Here is a 20,459-nt window from a genome sequence, read left to right as displayed (position 1 = left end):
AAAAAGAAAAAAAAAAAGGTAGGCTCAGGGGTGTCCAGTGGGGAGGGCAAGACCACAGTCTAAGTCAGGTTGGGAACCTAACCATTTGATTTCAAAAGCCCACAGATGGCCCCACCATTGGGATAAGATCCATACGGAGACCTGCTGATACTATACAAGGGTCAGGGGACCTTCTCCTGTAGAGAGGCCAGCCTGGCCTCTCCAAGTTCCACTCCGCTAAATTCCCCTTCAAACAGATCCCTTCTCAGACTAGCATGCCAGTATCTTTAACTAAGTTATAGTTCTGCCCTAGAAGCCATTTAATCTCTTTACCTACTTTCTCTATCTTTGCTGTGATTCAATCATTACAGAGGTGTTTTATAGTTTCTTTGGGGGTCTTATCTTTTTATCCAAGTCAGAAAGTGGAAGGGATCTCCCTGTTGGCCCTCATGTAGGGTACACACACCACACTTAGGGTAGGAGCCAACAACTCCACAGGGAGATGAAGTCTTTATGAATTTCAGGGAAGGGGGACGGACAGCTTTAAAAAAAAAAAGAAGCATAGAAAACTCCACCCACAACTGATATTGAAAGAAGTATATTTTTAAAAAACCATTAAACGCCAAAAATACAAGCTAACAGACCTTAGACGTGGAGAATGAGCTATCCTATTACACTCTACTTTGACATTTTAAATCTCTTTGTTCCTTTTATGTCTAAAATGTGTTGGGGCCTTCTGGTGAGACTCTAGTTTCAAAACCCAAAGAAATCTATCTTTAGATCTGCTGACTCAGCACAAGGCTAGAACTTGGATTTTGGTATCAAATACTGAAGAGTTTCACCAAGCCGGTGCCCAGGGGCCTTTGTAAATCCATAGTCAGCCTTCCAACACTTTTAACAACAGTTTCGGCAGCTCATGTAATTTTCTAGTCTCATCCACCTCTGAGAAATCAAAATGATACATATAAGGATGTACCTAAAGTGGAGCAGTCATCTATCAGGTCTCAAGAATTGTGGTCAATGGCACCATCTAAAATAGTGATGTATCTATTAATCTCATTTGGTTTATTATTAACCTGACTTTCAGCTTTGCTTTAATATCAAACTCTTGCCTTCTGGCCCCAGAGAGGTATGCAATTTTGTGTAACCAATTCGGGAGTCTCCGTTAGAATCACTGAGTTTTTGCCAAGAATGCTTACCCAGAAAATCAGGGGCAGCTTGAGACCATGAGGGTCTCGAATGCCATCTTCTATTTCTGCACAATCAGGAGAGTTAAGCAAGCTTGAACGTTAGCTTAATGAAAGCCTCCGAGCACTAACAGGGCTTAGTCTGTGTTATAAATTCTCCAAAGGGTGATCCCCAAGTCATTCCATTCTACATGCGGCTGCTGCACTTCACCTTGGGGCTGCCATCGCTCTCCTGGTATGAGCCAGCCATGAATTCTCCCCACTGCTCCAGGAGGAAAGGTTTCCAGATGCCCAGAGAGAGGCAAGCTGCTGGGGGACTAACACTTCTTCCATCTGAGGGCTCAAGTCACGTGTTATGTGAGGTTTAAACAATTCAGTTCCAATGTGGTAAGGACCACGAGAAAGAAAATTAGGAGTAGCCTCTCTTTAAAAAATCACTAACTTCCACTCTCCAACCTGAGTAAGAGCCTCTTTCTAACTCAGGGAACTTTTCATCGCTGGGTCTCTGACTGCTACCTCCTTGGAAGATGAACATTGCTACAAAACATTCTGTGTTTACAAAGTAGACAGCAGGTGGGTTGTACACACTTGGGGATCTTTCCACCCAAGCCTTATCACACACACACACACACGCAATCACACTTGTAAGTCAAATACATTAACTTTCAACTGATTTTATGGATATGCTACATGCTGACATAGGTTGCCACAGCAGCAGGAAAACAGTGGGCCTTGTGGATGGACTCCAGACTTCTAGGTCCACAGCTGGTGCACAAGTGGAGGTGACAGGAAGAGTGATCACATGAAAGCTTTGCCTTATCTTTTGGGGGGAGGCTGAGAAGGTACAGAAATCACTAAGACTGCAAAGCTGACACACTTGCACATTCAGTGGCTGGGTATGTTGCTTACATCTTAAGGCACTGGAAAATATATTAAGAAACCATAATATCAAGAGTAAGATGAAAAAACAGAGCGAATTACACTGCTTAAGAACAAACATTACAAGTTTTCGTAGTGGAGCAATTCACAAACCTAGAAACCATATCCTGGCTAGTTCCAGACTAATATGAAGTAGGTAACTCTTGTTTTCCATGCAACTCATCCTCTTCCTCAGATAAGCGCTTCTCATCTTGGTGCATATTATGGTCCTTACCTACAAGGCCAAAGCAACACTTGCAAAGACATTCACCTCTCCTAATTTCTGAAGACAAGAAGCCTTTTTGTTTTCTGTCTTTTAACATTAAGATCCAATTTCTTTATTCATCCTCTTTCCAAATCTTACATTTTAATAAGCACCACTCAATCCCATTGCCAAAAAAAAAAAAAGTTAATTGTAAAATGGCTTACTACATACAAGGCATGTATGTAAATCTGGTAGCACAGTCCAAACTCTATGAAACATGAATTGGGTTTTCACACATAAAGAAACTTGCCCCAAATCACACAGCAGGTTGAATTGGTAGGGCTGAGGTTCAAGCATAGGCTTATTGGACTCTCAAACGATTGTAACATATTCCCCCCTGGAACGGAGCAAATAATATTTTACTGTGCCGCTGCTGATAAAAGGTATATGCTGTCTACATCTGCAGATTTCAGAATACATTAACTCTCAAAGGCCCTTTCACAAATATACTCTTAAAGCTACTCTGTGATGTCGCTAAAGCAAAGATCAGTATTCAAACTTCACAAAGAGAAGCACACATATTGAAGAGTTAAGCCAGGGTTTCTCAGCCTCAGCACTATCGACATTTGAACAGGATGATTTTTAGTTGTGGGGCTGGTCTGTGCATTGCAGGATGTTAGCAGCACCCCTGGCCTCTACCCGTCAAACGCCAGCAGCACATCTTCCCACCCCAGCTGCGTCCATCAAAACTATGTCCAAATGTCCCTTGAGGGGTAAATCACACCCCAAGGAAAGCCACTGAGTTAACTGCCTGGTTAAAGGCTGTACTGATAACCAGGAAAGAATTCTACTAAATCCTCGTTTAATGGAGATTTCTCTTATACCAAGCTACAGCTCCTTAAGAGAAAGCACTTGTTAGACTGGATGAAATATCTCAGAATTCAGAATGTGACCACTTCTGCTTCACTTCACAGTATATGATTACTCTCTTTCAGCTTCTACACTAAGGTATACGTCTCCAGCGTCTTCAACCACTGTTCACATAGTTTCTAGACCCTCTCCAAAATCTGATTACTCCATTCTGGACACACACTTAAACATAAACCCAGAAATATGCACAACATTGCCACAGGAAGAAAAAGCAGTAGCAACAACAAAAGACTAAAATGTGGCACACACAATTTACAATTTATGGCCAGGCTCTGTTTTTAAGCACTTCGCCTGAATAATCTAATTTGATCCTTAACATTTTCAACGGCTGTATGAGGGAAGTATTATTATCTGCATTTTATGAATGAAGAGACTGAGGCACAGAGCGCTCAAATAACCTGCCCAAGGGCAGGCTCCAAAGTCCTTGTTCTTAACCACTATCTACAGGGCTTCAAAGAACTGTGGGATTACCACCTCCTTGGTTCTAAATTCTCTGTCTCTACTAGTGTGTGTTTTGTTGTCCAGCTGTATCAAATGCCCTCATTAAGGCACACTGCGGGCACCTTATTCAAGTCTGACGTCACCCTACTGATCATCCGTCTTCAGGTATAAGACACAAACTCACTTACCTATACTGCTGTCCACCCACTTTGTCCATCTTGAGTAAAGTACACATAACACTTTGTTAAATGTTTTTACAGAGCAGACATGTCGTATCTATGGCATGATGTCCTGATATACTAGTTCAGCAACTATCGAAAAAGAAAGGTCAACTGGAGATGAGTGATGCTAGATACTGATCACCACCACTTTTTTTAAAGTGCTCCCAATCCATCTTTTCAAAAATGTGATTTATTAGTCTGCTAAACAGCAACATACACTCTGCAGCTAAAGTTTCCAGAATTTACCATCTCCCCGGTTTTCAAAATCTAAGTTGTCTGGCATACTTCCTTCTCTCCATGATTTTCTCAAGATCACCCCCAAATGGTTTTATCATCACACTGGCATGTCCTTTCAACATCCTCAAGAATTCCAGTCACTTAAAGCAGCTGGGGTTTAGAGAGGTTTAAGGAGGAGGCCAAGGCATCCTTGCTTTGCTTGGGAAGGTGGGTGTGTGTTCAGCATCATATAGATGGCAAGAATGATGAGGGAGGGTGTGAGCCACACTCGGTCCTGGTATAGATACTGTAGTTCGTGGTCTTCTAAGACATTGTTCTCTTGCATTATATGACATCCCAACAGATGATCCAGCAGATGGACTCTCAGAATTGGCTGCCCCTGGTGAGACACGCTGAGCCTTTCCCGTCTAACAAGAAAAGCTTAGCGTTCACAGAGTGTGCCTTTCATGACCTTACCATTCCTAACAAACAGGTTCAACATTAACCTAAGTGCTAGCAGAAATTTAAAATCATTTCACATAGCATATAAAATACTGCCCGAGTGCACTCAGACATTCAACCACCGGACGTCCACGGACCCAGCCACTTGGTGCTACAGTTAGAAAACAGCCAAGCTGTACTTGATGAGGAACCGAAGAATCTGCATATCCAGAACTAGAAGGGCTTCAGGGAAGAAGGTAGGAGAAAGTCCCTCCAAATCAGCAACTATGAGGCAGCCTTAGGTATCAACAGGCTCATGAAGAAGAGGGCTTGCTTAGTTAATATTTGAAAACCACAAGCTTCCAAAGTAAATGCATTATTCCTTGAACTTTGATGTTTTGGTACTGGGGCAATGTGGAGCTTTTAAAATTCCTTAAAAATCTTCTTTGAACCCAGAACCACCTCTGGATTATTTCACACAGAAAAATCAACACTATATTAGGAGCAATTGGAGCCACATGGGAAAAATTACAAACCTTAAATGTTACCTTGTATTATAAATTAAATTAACCAACTGTGAAATTTGGAGATTATGTAACCTTGCTGAGGCTGTTTCTTCATCACAAAACAGAGATGATAATACCTCTACCTCTCAGCATTATCAGGAAAAACAGAATGAGGTAGCAGGTGCAAAGCATCTCACGTAAATGTTCAGCTCTGTTACAACTATTAGGTAAAACTTGAATCAAAATTAAAATTTAATTATCCCTTTAGATCTTAGACATATTTTCCCATGCTCACCACCTGAGGGGGCTTTTCCAAGTACCCCAGTGGACTTAAGGCCATTTCTGTCACTATCACAGTCTGTTTCCCAAAAGAAATGGGATCCCAAGGTGTTACCTCTCACAGGAGGTGCTTGATCAGTTAAACTCAAAGCAAGTGAGTTTACCCATTAGCCCATGAGCACAAAAACAGTGGTACTAGGAGTTCAAAGTGCAACTAATTAAAAATTCTAACAAACCATTTTAATTATTCCATTTGGAAGTGATTTCCTTCTAGAGTAGTTTCCTTTATAGAGCTAAAGAAGTCAGTTGCAAAGCACTTTACTCTTTCTGTTACAGAGCTTGTCTACTGCATTAGAGTCTGTATCTTCAAAACTGAAGGAAGTGTAAAGATACTATTCATACCTTTATAATTCATATTTGGAACTTCATAATTCAGTTTACATTTTCCTGTCATCCTTTATGCTACAGGGGAGTCTTCAGCCTGCCTTTCCAGCACAGTCAGCGTTTCTGACGGTGATACCTGTCTGTTGCACTATGTCCTTAGTAAAACAGCAATAATCATAAGATTCTGCTTCTCCTGCCCTCTACCTCCCCATCCCTCTTGGAAGAAAATAATTTGCCTGCACCATACAAACTGCTACGCATTTGCTGACTAACTTCTTACATTAAAAAGCAGTTTTAATTAAGAGCAGATTTTTAAAAGAAGCTCACTATTTCTACATAAATTTAAAAGTGATAATCAATTCAACAGGGTCAATAGACCTGAGGTCTCCTGGTTCCCGTTACAACCTAAGTAACATCTACACATAGCAAACTCAAATAGGAGAGGGAGGGGGGAAGAAAAGCAAGTGCCATGCATTCTTCTCGGTGTATTTATTTCCACAAATTCCACAAGAGCAGTTACCTGGCCACAATAAATAGAAAGCATGGCTGTGGAGTAAACATGCTCATTCCAAATCACGGGGAGCACGTGCTTCCTTCTGGCATTGAGCGCAGATCTCACTCAGCAGCTCGCTCCCAACCAGCCAAAGGAGTTGGCTGAAGGACCTTTTTGTACGGGGACTGGAATCTGAGAAAGTGAGTAGTTCCCCAAAACTGAGTAACCAAGCTGTAAATATAACCCCACTACCTCAAAAACCTCCATTAGGAAAGCCGGATAACCCCAAACCGAAACCACCCGCTGGATCCTTGGCTGTCAAAAGCACCCCGCAACATTCAGAGCATTTATTGATGCAGCCTATCCCGATCCACTGTTTTATCAACTACCCTGTGAGCGTTCTCAGGTGTCAACAGCTATTGCCTGTTTGATCATCAAGGCGGATTCAGTGAAAACTAAGAGTCCCTTTACTTCGCTGTAGAAGGAATGGCAACGACTGCGGTACCGAGTGCTTTCTGCAAGGCAAGGGAGGCTGTTTCTCCCGGCTTTTAACCAGGTCCCACCGCCTGTGAGTGCTACAACGCGTCCCCCAGAGAGCACACTAATGAAGCCTAGCATCCCAGAAGGAGCAGTACTTACGGTCTCTCCTCCCAGGAGGCCAAGTCTCGGGAAACTTCCTGGGGCGCCAAGTTTGCGCGCGGCGCCGGCGCGCTCAGGGTGCGCGCTGCCCGCCCGGACTCAGGCGGAGAGGCGAAGGCGGCCGGCGGCGCGCCGACCCGCGACCCCGGCTCCTCGGGTGCGCCCGCGCCTCGGCGGGCCCCGGCCGCCTTCTCCCGCGGCCTGAGGGGTCGGGGTGCAAGGACCGCGGCGCTGAGCAGCCGACGCCCCGGCGGGCGGGCGGCGGGAGGATCGTCTCCGGCGAGCAGCTGTGAGCGGGCACGCCGGGTCCAACCCCAGAGGCTCCAGCAGGGAGGCCGCGGGTGTGGCCGGGCAGCAGAGGTTTTTTTGGAATGCGGGGTGTGGCCCTCTAACACAGCAAAAAAGAAATGAGTCAGCCCGTGTGATCCTAACCAATAAGCTTGTTCACTGTCGGTTAAGGCGGAACTTTCCTTTCTTGATTTATATCAGGCTTAGGAGCCTTTTAGACTTTTTTTTTTTTTTTAACTTAAGCCTTTAACAACGTCAAGAAAATGGTAGATGGCCTTACAACTCTTACAAAACAAGGATTAATTTTGTTATGATAGATACCTGATCAGTGGATGTATGTTAATTTCTGTTACTTAGTAAAAGTTCTTAAGCTAGGCAGCGATCCTGGACGTAATGAGCGTGGAATCTGGCGACAAAGCAGATTGGGATCTAACCTCTAAGATGGATCTAACCTCTGACACTGTATGATCTTGCGCGGGTTAACTATCTGCAGTGAAAGGGACAAAATGCCTACCCAGCAGTTTGCTGGACAGATTATATGTAATAATACATGCAAAGCATTTGGACAGTGCATGACATACAGTAGGCACTCAAACAATGCTGTCTTGTCCCTCTGATTTCTGAATCAAAATCTCCAAACCTGTGGACAAACTGGCCCATAATTTTTGTATAAATTCTTTTCAATGTTAAAATATCCAAAGAATTTTCGAGCTGAAATAGTTCTTTGGTATTTGCATGGTCTGAGTCCCTTATTTAAGTGATAGAAAACTGAAGAAGCTTTTGGTTTAGGATTCTTGGATTTGGTGTTCTTGTTATACAAGAGAAATTTTATTAGTAGCAGGGGAAAAAAAGGCTTAAAATTGGAATGATTCCATTTATGCCACAATTAAACCAACTTTTAAAAAGTAAGAGTGATTTTGGAAATATTCATTCTATCTCGGTCACTGTACCCTAAACATCATTTTGGAATAGAAATATTGAAAAGAAACTTAAAGTAGCTTGGAATTGGCAAATTACAGGAGACCACAGAACTGCTAGGTCCTGAGCACCAGTTAAGAGTTGGTTACTAGTGAGGGAAGAGAGTTTTTGCAGAGGAATAATTTTTTTTTTTAAGTTACCAATTAAACCATCTTGGCTTTGGAGACAATCTCCTGAGTTTAATTTCCTCATATTTGTTTAAAACCAGTCATTCCATAGGCCAAGATTTCTTTAAAATACTCTTTAAACCAAAGATAAAATCTTAAGTGAGATCAAGGGCCCTTTCTAAAATGCTATTCTTTTCTTCGAACCATCATGGAAGAATAGAAAGAACTCGCACCAGGAGTCAAGAGCTCCTGTCCTAATCTCTGCCAATAAGTGATCAGGCACATGGCCCTAGTAAACTGCTTCATCTCTCTCTGCAGATTTCTAAGCGTTCTTCCAGTTTTAAGACCAAGTTATGGTCCAAAAGAGCAGGCACAAGATAAGCCTATAACCTAACATTTAACTTTAGCAACAGGCATAAACTGGGCCTATATCCTAGATGATGAAACCGATAAATCACTCTTGACTCTCAAATTCCTCATAAAGGTAATCTTATTGTCCTAGACACTGTAAATTAAATTCTGGAGTCATCTGAGCTCTCTCCCTCTCTATTGACAATTCACTATCCCCAGGCATGATGACACCTTCCTAATGTCTTTCACACCTGAACCGTTTTTTCCATCCTGGTTCAGTCATCCATGCCCTCGTGCCAGGGTCACTGAGTTCCATCCTCTGTGCTCCCAACACATCATCATCACCATCATGTGATAAATGTCAGAGTCCAGCGTGCCATCATGTCATAAACCGGGGATCCTCTCTCTATCAGTTAAACTAGTATAGTTTTATAGTAGAGATCAAGAGGAAAACATTTGCTTTACAGGCAACTTTCTTCAAATATTCATGTAAATACATACCTATTTTAAGGCACACTGATTTTCTGTTTATGAAACTATTACCATCAATTATACTGGCCAAACTGATAATATGTTGGCTGTTACATCAAGAACTGTAGCTCTTTTATATGAGAAGGCGCTATATATATATATATATATATATATATATATATATATATGTGTATATATATATATATATACATATATATGTATATATATACATATATATGTATATATATTCTATGTGTGTATGAGCAACTCAATAAACTTCGTGACCCTGCAGTTTTAAATACGCAATTGTACGCACGTGTGCAGCCATACATAGATACGCTGAGATACGTGAAAGAGGAAGGGAAAGGTAGCCCATACAGGAAAGAGAGAGATAACCTAGTTTGTTTCTATTGTCTAGGATCCAGTCAAGCTGAAAATGTATAAAGTGGGTGCTCCGTTCAAGAAGAAGGAAGGCTTCATAAATAAGTGCACCTGAGATCATAACTCAAAGCACCCGAGAGATGTTTACAATGATCCTTATGCTTCGGAAATAAGGACATAATTACCAATGTTATTAGAACATCCTCACAATAGAAAAAGGCTCACTATTTCTAGGATATCTTAGTCGCCTAAAGTTAAAATGCGAAGTACAAAGACTGTCAATCTATGGTTAAAAAAAAGGAAACGATTAGCTCCGGCCCCAATGCCATAATGTTTGTCATTCAAAAGCTGGCTTTCACCTATCCAACCCCCATCTTCCACTTAAAAAACCCTTGGCCAAATAACCCCACCGGTCTACTTGTTGTTCCCCTAATGCAATGGGCACATTATCACCTCCACACCTGGGCCCATGCCATGGCCTCTGTCTGATGACCTTTCTCACTCTTCTTACTAGTTATTACCTTCCAGACCCCCATTCAAACCCCTTCCTTTTCCTGGAACCCTCCTCACTGGCTCAAGCCCCAGGGAACTCTCCTCTCCTCCAAATGCCTACAGACCTTATTCTTTATACCTCCATCTCAAACTGACTTAGAGAGCCTTAGTTTCTTCCTTCTTTTTGAAATCCCTGACTTTTCTCTCTTGGCAGATGACAAAAGTCCATCGGAGGCAGAGATGGTGTTTCAGAGGCCTTGTATCCCCCAGGACCTAGCAGATTCTGAATAGTTGTTGATATAATGATGTTTAAGTTATATAACAGCCACAAAGGAGAAAGGCAAACTTTCCTTTTGACTGCTGACACATCAAGAATACACAAATATTATAGCTGTTCAAACCAGTTGGCAAGCAGAACCCAAGTGGCAGATGCATGTCTTTGCTCTTTACGACGTGTTCCAACAATAAAGAATGCCACTACTGAGAAAGCAAATCTGATACTTCCTAAAGGGAAGCACAGTTTACAAACGAGTGTCAGCACATACAATCTCAGTTCCCCAAATACTAACCCACTCACGAGAACAGAGGGACTAAGTCATTCTATCATCCCTTTCAAGTAAGGAAAACATACATACATATCTGACCATCTTACCAAAGTACCAATTCCCCCTTAAATAGAAACATCTACCCGTTTATCTACAAGTGCTCCTAAGCATAAAAGGTAGCAAATGGCAGTTCTCCGAGGCAACTTGTAACCACTAGAACCATCATAAGTTTCCATCATAAGTTTCCATTTGTTCATATGGTTTAAAATCAAAAGCTATATGACATTTGCATTAGAGCAAGCCTCTGTCCAAGAGTCATTATCATACATAAACACACGGAGTCACTTGTATCCTTTGATTAGTGCTAATACATTTCTGCTTTTATGAGATGGGAATAAACGCTACCGTTGTTCTCAAAAAGCTATATGATAAATCAGCCATCCTACTATGCAATTACATTTATTATAATTGCCCATGACAAAGACACAGACTTCTTAAATATTCCAAGTACAAACAACCAAATGAATTAGTCAGTATTCTTTAACTTGCAGGTAACAGAAAGGGCACTTGAAGGAGCAAAGGCAAAAGCAAGACAGACTCACTGAGTCTAGCAACACAAAAGCCACAGGGGTGGCTAGGCTTTAGGACCAACTCAAAATGAACTCTACCAGGACAAGAGGACATCTTTGCTTCTACAGGTTGGCTTTGTTCTCCCTTCCTAAAATCTGCCTTCTTCCACTTAACTCCCAGCTCTGCCACTAAGAGGGACTATTCCATAGGTATAATTTTTAAAATTCGTAGGAAAAACTCATGCTGGTCCAGCTTGGGGTCATGTAGCCACCCCAGTGGCCAAGGTCCCATGACTGACTGGTCTACACTAGAACTACCTCGTTGAACTGGCGGGAAGAGCAGTAAGTTCTCCAGAAGACAGGTGAGTTTACTTCTCAGAAGTGGAAAGGAGGGATCATTTGTCTGCCCCCAAAATATCACCACCTATCAAGAAATTCCATTTCAAGTCTAACGCAAAAGCTTATCTAAGCGGTCCTCAACCTGGTAATAAATTACGTTCTGAAAGTTGTTTAATGAACTCTAACGTTCATGAACACTTCTGTGGCACTTGAAATGCATTTCACTAGAGACCAAATGTAGAGAGACTGGCTTCTCTGCTAGACTTTAAAGGCCTATTGAACTCATGATTTATCTGAAGTATAATGTTAATAATATTTCTAACACTATACTCAAACCCCATTCATAACATTGTTCCTATAGGAAAATGTATTTGAAATTCCACCTACAGCAAGAAAAACATGCTCAATTTAATTCATTTACTGAGTATCTAGTAATGATAGTGGCTTCCATTGTACACATATCACTTTACATTTAATCTGTACACAATACAGCAAGGCAGGTATTAACAACTGCACTGAACACACGACGAAACTGGGAATTCGAGAAGGTTTTGAAGCCTAAGGTCAATCATGAAGACGAGTCAGAGCCTGCTTCAGAGCTATGAATGTTTGACCCCAAAGCTGGGACTATTCTGTCTGATACCCGTAGCAGCCAGACAAGAGCGGGCTTTCAGTTCAGGTGACTAAGAGCTGAGCTAACGTTTCAGACTCTGTGTAAGCATCTAGATTTCCCTGCAGAGAAGAGAAGGAACTAGTGGGTAGTCACTCACAGTCAATAGCCAGACATTAACTTTGTATATCTTCCCAAGAGAAGGTATTTCTCTGTGGCAAAACAAAAGAAAATATTTCTCTGGGTAAACCTTAAATTATACAGATGCTTGTACTGACATGAAGATCGTCTGCAAATTAAGGGTCTATAAATAGTATCTTCATAAAAAATTGATTTTGCCCTGTTGAAAAAAGAGAGCATTATCTTAGAGGGCACTTAGGTGTTTTAGAAGAAAGTTAAAATTGCAAAAATAACTAGCTAAGGTGACTCAGTTCTGCCAAAATAAATGCAATGGATGCATTTCACAGCTTTAACTGTATTTCACATTTTAAAAAATGTGATGTGACATTAAAACATTAAAAAATGTTTTTGGTTATGCAGTATTTACTACATACAAGAGAATATACTGGGTTGGCCAAAAAGTTCGTTCGAGTTTTTCTGTTACGAAAACCCAAACGAACTTTTTGGCCAATCCGATATTTAACTTATTTGTCAGGAAAAATAATATTAACATCAACAATCATGAACACACCACCCAACCTAAAGGCAGACCATTAGCGATAAACCATGGCAGCTCCCTGAGTGTTCCGTCCTATCTGATGGAGGCTGAAAATTGCTTCTTTCTGTGCATGTTGGACAAAAAGTTTGAAAGCCCTTGGTCCAAGATGGGGCTTTAATAATAAATTAACCCAGTGCCTTCTGAAATTAAACTGGAGAGGTGGTCATGAGTAATGAGACATAGAACAGCTGAATTCAATCATAAAGGAAGGGCACAGGTAAACTGTACATTGTCTTAATCTAGAAACTGCTCGTCAGTTTCAAGTTACAGTTTCAGTTACAAGACAGACTTGTAGGAGCTTTTGGTTTTACTCCATCGTCCAAAGCCAGGATTAGTCATTAGACAGATCACTAGGCACATGACCTGAAATATGACAGGTCAACTGAAAATTGTTCCAAATTGAGGTAAGGTATTACTAAGCCAAGACAAACTGGTTCTCCCATGCAGAGCCTTAAACACATCAGACACCATAAGAAGAAAAAGAAAAGGAGCACACGGACTAATAACAATGAACTTCATACATCGTGGAGAAAAGGACAAATAACTTGAGGGGGGGGAATCAAAGAAAACAGTCAATAATTTACTGAGTCTAATTTTGTTGTAACAGGGTGTTAAACAGCTTATATTATGGGGAAACATTAAGATAAAGAAATTAAAGAGTTTACAATATATGTCTAAAGAAAGGACATATACACTAAGCTAGTGAGAGAGTCAGTATAAATTGTGTGACTAAAAACTACATATTGAGAATAAGGAAGTCTAACACGCAATGCAAATTAAATGGTACAGTAAATACATGCTAAGGAGGAGATGGAAAAGGGAAGATAAGCTTAACTAAGAAAGCAATGACATTTAAAGAACATCTTAAGGATGGCATACAACAAAGTGGGGACACCTATGTGAACACAGTTTGCCAATTATCAAAGTGACACTCTCCTTCAGCACCCGACACTGTCTGCCTTGTTTTATAGCTGCTGGGATACACAGCATCCAATTGCATCGTACTCTAAGATTCCTGAAGGCTGGGACCAGGGCTTGGATTTTTTAAACCTCCAGACGTCCAGACCTTGACATGGGACATGTTCTACAAATGTTTGAAGAAAAAAAAATTAAGGGTCAAGTTGGTCAACCCTAAATACCTTATTTAAATGCCTTATTTGAAATGATAACGTCTGATGAAGGTTGACCTCTTCAATGCAGGAGGAAGAGTGTAGTACAACAGATGATGGGGAACACTGTTTCTCAACTTAAAAAGGAAGTTCTCTGTACAAGGTGTGTGTGTGTGTGTGTGTCCTGAAAGGGAGAGAGGGTGGTACCTAATGGGTGAAAAAGGAGCGTATCAGTTCAGCTTAAAATATGCTGCAGTAACAACACCAGCATTTTGGAGGCCAACAACAGAGAAAGGTTTATTTCTGGTCCTGTTTGGTTCTTTGCAGGTGAGCCAAGGCTGGGTTCCATGTCCTCTTCACTCTGCGACCGAGGCAGAAGGACCACCCCTAACTGGGACAGGCTGATCTCATGGCAAAGAGAAAAGAAAGATGGCAGAATCAGGCAATGTCTATTCCATTTCTGCCTGGAAATGGCACATCATTGTTATTTACATTTCTTATTATTTGCAAGTCCTATGGCAAGCCAGCCACAGGGCTCAACCCTCAGTGGGGTGGGAAAGAATATCCTCTCACAGGATGGAGGGTGGGTAGGGAGGAATAGCAAATGTTTTGACAATAATATAATCTACCGCAAAGGAAATGGAAAATGGCTAGAGAAGTGCTTTCTTCCCTTCAGCAGTGACAGAAGATGTCCTATTATAAAAAAGCAGTCTTTCCATTTCTGTGGTACTTTACGGTGTTTTCATAATATTTCAGATATTGTCTCACTGTATCCTTACAACCAACCCGGTGTGATCCCAGGACTTGCCCAAGGCCCCAGCAGCGCCTTAACTGGAACCCCAAGTCTGGTGACCTCTCACCAAAGCAGCCTTTGAGCCCTCTGTTTCACCCGCAAAATGGAGATAATCCTTGACACATCCTAAGAAGGTTGTTGAGAGATTAAGTAAAACAATGTATTTAAAACACATAAGCACATAAAAGTACTAATAAATATAAGGTAGTATTATTATTAAATTATGATATCTATGTCTTAACCCATGTCTTTCCCAAGTTAAATTTAATCACAAATAGTTTGTTTAAATTCCTTAAGAAGAAAATGCATTTATTAATGATGTTTCCTTCCCCTGTCAAAACCATAAGCTCCCCTAGTTGAGTTTTATCTGTACACACACACTTTCCCCATGACTTCCCTTACTTGTTTACTCCCTGACTGATCAGTTTCTTAAGACTCTCAAGAAGCTTCAGAAGGCAGCACTATTAATAATTTTTATTTCTTCCCAAACAAGAGAAATTAAGGAAAACTGAAGACACCCAGTCTTCATTTCAAGTATGATATAGATTCCACGCATGGCTCCCAACTGAGAATGAATAAAGGACTTAGCATCGAAGGCTCCAGCCCTAATTAGCACTACTTGCCTTCGCTCTTTGCATTCTACCAAACTACAGTTCCAGCCTTTCCCCAGAATGGAATCTTCCTTTCCCACCTCTGCCTCTTGGCTCAAACTGTTTGTTCTACCTAGAGTATTCCCTAGGCACTGCCCCAACTCTGTTCAAAGATCCTGCCCAAATATTGAATAATTAGGTAAGTGTACCACAGTGCATACACAAAGATGTTCATCATAGTGTGCTTTACAAGAATGAAAAGTTGAAAACAACCTAAATGCCCACTAATAAGGAGATGGTTAAATCCATTACAGACCACATATACATGGAATGCTATAAAACAATAACAAAAATGATGTAGATTATACCTATTGAGGTGGCATGGTCTCAGTATATTATCAGTTGAATCAGGTTTCAAAACAATATTAATAATGATCCATTTTAGGGAGGAAAAATATGTATCTAATCTAGACACAGGAAGAGTATGGCAGAATACAAAAAAAAATGCTAATAATGGTATCTCTGGGTAGTGATAATGAGTTTTCTAATCTTAGTAATTTTCACACTTTAAAGCTCTTTCCAATTAGCATTGTTAACTTTTATAATCTAAAAAAGGGTATTTTAATTAAAAGGCATTAATCATTAATACCCAATTCAAATGTCATCTGCTCCTGAAACCCTCCCCGCCTCCCCACCCCCCGGGTCTAGCCCATGCTTATCACACAGGTAATTCCTCTCTCCTGTCTGTTTCCTGAGTGTCTAATATATCTATTATAACATTTACCACATTTGTTTTGAAACAGTTTTCTTTGTTCAGGCTTGATTATCAACTCCTGAAGTGGAATAAGCCTGTTTTACATTTATCGGAATCTACCCTAATAACCCATGGCCCAAGTACCCAGAAACTACTGAGTGTGTCGATTTGAACATAAAGAAAGGCTATAAAATTTACACATTTGAAGACTGTACACCTAGTAGTGCTCTAATCAAAACAACAACTATAGTGGGGATGTTCAGAAATTGCATAGGGTCCATTCTGGAGAGAGAAATGATCAATCAGGATATTTTATCTGTGGCAAAATTTCTCTATTAATCATTACTCCCATGTTTGCTTTCAAAGTTACCAAAGACACCCTTATTCAACTTGTTTAAGACGTGGGTTAATATTTCTTAATCCAGAGGCAAGTCTCTCAGATTTTTATCCATGAGCTTCCTCTTCAAACGGACAAGAACTACTTTTGCAATAATCCAAGTCCAATCCTGACTCAGTAGGAAATATAAATAACTATTGTTTTAGGAAGAAATAAGGGAAATAAATGTTTTAAGATTATGTAAGTCTGATTCAGGGAATTGACACAAGTGAATGTTTTGAAATATCCAAGGCGTTTTTTGAAGGTTCAATAAAGAATGTGTTTTGAGAACTAGGTGGGTGAGATTTAAAATAAAAACAACCACCACGATCTTAGCTGTTACTTAGCAATTTCAGGCTTCAATTGTTCCCTTCTAAAGGGCAACTGAGAAAACTGAAGAAACTGCTTCCAGAAGAAACACTGAGATATCTGATCCAGTTTCCTTTCTTCCTTCCATTTTATTCCCTAAGATTTTAATCCAGCCAGTATGAACTTTAAACTGCCCAGGTTTTTTGTTTGGTTTTGTTTCGCGCTCTCTGGAGACAATTCCTTTTCCTTAATTTCTGAATCGAAAGCAAAGCTACATGCCATGGTTAGTTAGGGGCACCCTGGCTGCTTGTCCCCAAAGCGTCACTACCTGAGGAAATGCAGAGTCACGGGAGTACAGAGAAGGGAAAGAAGGAAGTTCAAAAGGGAGTGAGCAGTCTGACTTATCTCCAAGCACTGGCACTCGAAAGCCAGAAGAAGTGAGGGGTGCCAGGGGCCAGTTACAAAGCTGAGTTAACAACGTAAGGATGCCAGTCACACTCTTAAGAAAATAGGTCTAAATTCTAAATTGATCCTGACATTTATCTTCATTCCAGAAGCTATGGGGCATGATAACTTGGGTTACTTAGCATGGATTCAAAGCCAGACCAGGTTTGCTTTTATCAACCAAACCAAACTCTTACCACCAGGGCTGAGAAAGATAATTGAAGATTTGTGGCTTGGAAATGTCTTCACAATAGGAAACTTACAATCAGTGGTGTGCTGGGGCCAGCTCATACCAGTCCCTTAGAACAAATTGCATATTCTCAGGAATTTTGGCAAGGTAGTTGTTAAACACACCATCATTAAAAATTAAATTACAGAAACATACAATTAAACTATACTAAGAACAAAGATCATAAATACTCAAAACACGTCACTTCCTGTTTTACTATTATCAATGCTCTTGATGTTCTTTGCAACTATTGTACCTGGTTGGTAGGAAATCATATAACAGTGTGCCCCTGCATATCACTTCCCAACTCTGCTGGCGGTGACTTTTGCTGGTAGTGTGAAATCAGCTATGGTAGGAGTGTTCACACCATGGAAATCAGCAAACACTACAACCCCCTCCCCCCATCAGGGCTGGCTCTAAACATTTACCTGCATATCACTACCTGCAATGTTAACACACCACTGCCTGACAGTGGCTCAGGAAGTTCAGCTGGCCAGTCTTCTAAGTCAAGATAAAGGCTTGCAAACTATAAATCATGATACAAATATAAGGACAGAAAGTAACTACTTTTATTGTGGCCCTGTAATGTACCAGTCACAGCACAAAGTACTATCCCCATGGTATTTCGTTTCATGAGAGGTATTATCAAATCCAGTATACAGATGAGTCAACTGAGGTTGAGAGGCTGAGTAACTACTAAAAGCACAACAGCAAGAGCCACGTCTATGAATGTCTGACTCAAAAATGTATGATCTTTCCAGTAACTACCCCACTTACTAACGTTATCATTACCATAACGAAACCAAAACCAACCACGTATAACTGTCAGATAATTAACAAACACTAATGGCCTTTGATATGTAAAAAAAAAAATGGTGTAACGAAGAGGAATAGACAAAGAGCTGAATTTTATTCATATTCACCAAGTTTATTCATATTTACCTCTAAAATGTACCCACAAAAAGTGGGTAAGAAAATGGGGCCCACAGAACCAATGGAATGAAGAATGATCTGCATTTGAGAAGGGCTACTCCAAGGTTAATATAAAAGGAATCCTCTTTCAATTCTTTAAATACTTATGCTCTATCCACCAAACTGACATACCCAACTTAAGATGACACATTCTACCAAGAAAGAATAATGCAAAAGCAAAATTTCTCAAATGTTGACACCAACTTTCTGAAGTGTTTGGATATTTACTTTTCAAAATTTTCTCTTTTAAACTTTTGAGGTATTTAATTGTGCTGTTATTTTACCATGGTTTCTTACAGAAAATTCACCCTGTAGTCAACAGAATTCTAAAGGGCTAACAAAATTTTACTCACTGATTATTTTTTAAAATTCTTGTCATCTTGGCTTCCTATAAGTTACCGGCTTCTCCCATTGTTCCTGTACATTTCCATCACCTGCCATGAGAAGAAAGAATCTGATTATATGTCTCATAAACACCATTTCCTGGTTTCTACTACATTAGTCTTTTCCTTTCTTTATACCCAAAACACAGAGAAAAACATAGTTGTCTCTCCTTTTCTCTCCAAAATCAAAAAGGCAGGAGAGAACAACACAAAAGATCACCTCAAGAGAAAAAACTTTAAAGAGCAGTATTTCTACTGTTGGGGTTTGGGGTGGACACTCTTAAAATACCCTCCCTTATGTTTTCAGGAAGAAATTTTTAGTCTTTCTTGGGAGGAAGCAGTATTAGAGTAAGCCACTTTCTCTCTCTACCTCTCCCCCCCCAGCCCCTCCTCCCTTCTCAAAAGCAAGTGACTTATCACCCGGGAAGGCTAGAGTAAGCACTGGCTTAGTGCTGAGGCCGCACACACAGCTGGGCAGCAAGGGTCTCCCTCTTGTTCTCTCCAACACCTGGGGCCAAGCTAACTTCCACACAGTAAGCACGACAAGGGCTGCCTGCTTCTGGGAGGGCCAGCCAGCTCTCTCTGCAGGCTTCTCTCCAGCTGTTACCGGACTAGGATGACTAGATCAGGCTTACTGAGGACCAATTCATGCTTTAGAGAAGGAGGTAACTGACAATTCTCAGTTCTCCAATCCTGTTTTTATCAGTAATTAAGCTACTATCTATGTAGCTTTCCACTTGAATTGCTCTATTTCTCAAATTGTTTAAAGATTATAGGATTAGGAACCAAGATGGCGGAGTACAAGGACATGCTCTCACTCCCTCTTGTGAGGACACCAGAATCACAACTAGCTGCTGGACAATCATCGACAGGAAGACACTGGAACTCACCAAAAAAGATACCCCACATCCAAAGACAAAGGAGAAGCCACAATGAGACGTTAGAAGGGGCGCAATCACAGTAAAATCTAATCCCATAACTGCTGGGTGGGTGACTCACAGATTGGAGAACACTTATACCACAGAAGTCCACCAACTGGAGTGAAGGTTCTGAGCCCCACGTCAGGCTTCTGAACCTGGAGGTCCAGCCACGGGAGGAGGAATTCCTAGAGAATCAGACTTTGAAGCCTAGTGGGATTTGATTGCAGGACTTCGACAGGACTGGGGGAAACAGAGACTCCACTCTTGGAGGGAAAACACAAAGTAGTGTGCGCACTGGGACCCAGGGGAAGGAGCAGTGACCCCAGGGGAGACTGAACCAGACCTACCTGCTAGTGTTGGAGGGCCTACGGCAGAGGCAGGCAGTGGCTGTGGCTCACCGTGGGGACAAGGACACTGGCAGCACAAGTTCTGGGAAGTACTCCTTGGCATGAGCCCTCCCAGAGTCTGCCATTAGCCCCACCAAAGAGCCCAGGTAGGCTCCAGTGTTGGATTCCCTGAGGCCAAACAACCAACAGGGAGGGAACCCAGCCCCATGCATCAGCAGTCAAGCGGATTAAGTTTTACTGAGCTCTGCCCATCAGGGCAACAGTCAGCTCTACCCACCACCAGTCCCTTCCATCAGAGAACTTGCACAAGCCTCTTAGATAGCCTCATCCACCAGAGGGCAGACAGCAGAAGCAAGAAGAACTACAATCCTGCAGCCTGAGGAACAAAAACCACATTCACAGAAAGATAGACAAGATGAAAAGGAAGAGGGCTATGTACCAGATGAAGGAACAAGATAAAACCTCAGAAAAACAATTAAATGAAGTGGAAATAGGAAACCTCCCAGAGAAAGAATTCAGAATAGTGATAGTGAAGATGATCCAGG

The 20,459-nt window shown here is 41.2% G+C and overlaps 1 protein-coding gene across 14 annotated transcripts in view; it reads right to left on the bottom strand.

The window, feature by feature from the left end:
• Positions 1-20,459, bottom strand: part of SGMS1 (sphingomyelin synthase 1) — a 295,457-nt gene that overhangs the window by 91,032 nt on the left and 183,966 nt on the right. For 11 of the 14 annotated variants that reach the window (XM_082423837.1, XM_082423836.1, XM_082423829.1 and 8 more), the window contains one exon: positions 18,618-18,698. The exons of 1 other annotated variant lie outside the window; for it this stretch is intronic. The gene's annotated coding sequence lies outside the window, so the exon portion shown is untranslated. Of the gene's footprint in view, positions 1-3,848; positions 3,972-6,839; positions 7,104-18,617; positions 18,699-20,459 lie in introns of those variants that run through there. 2 more of the 14 variants (XM_082423840.1, XM_082423838.1) reach the window with 2 other exon arrangements.

This window comes from Balaenoptera physalus (assembly GCF_965194825.1).
Source record: "Balaenoptera physalus genome assembly, chromosome: 14".
NCBI classification, from domain to species: Eukaryota; Metazoa; Chordata; class Mammalia; order Artiodactyla; family Balaenopteridae; genus Balaenoptera; species Balaenoptera physalus.
The sequence above is the reverse complement of the archived record's forward strand: the minus strand, read 5'-3'. Positions and strand labels throughout refer to the sequence as shown.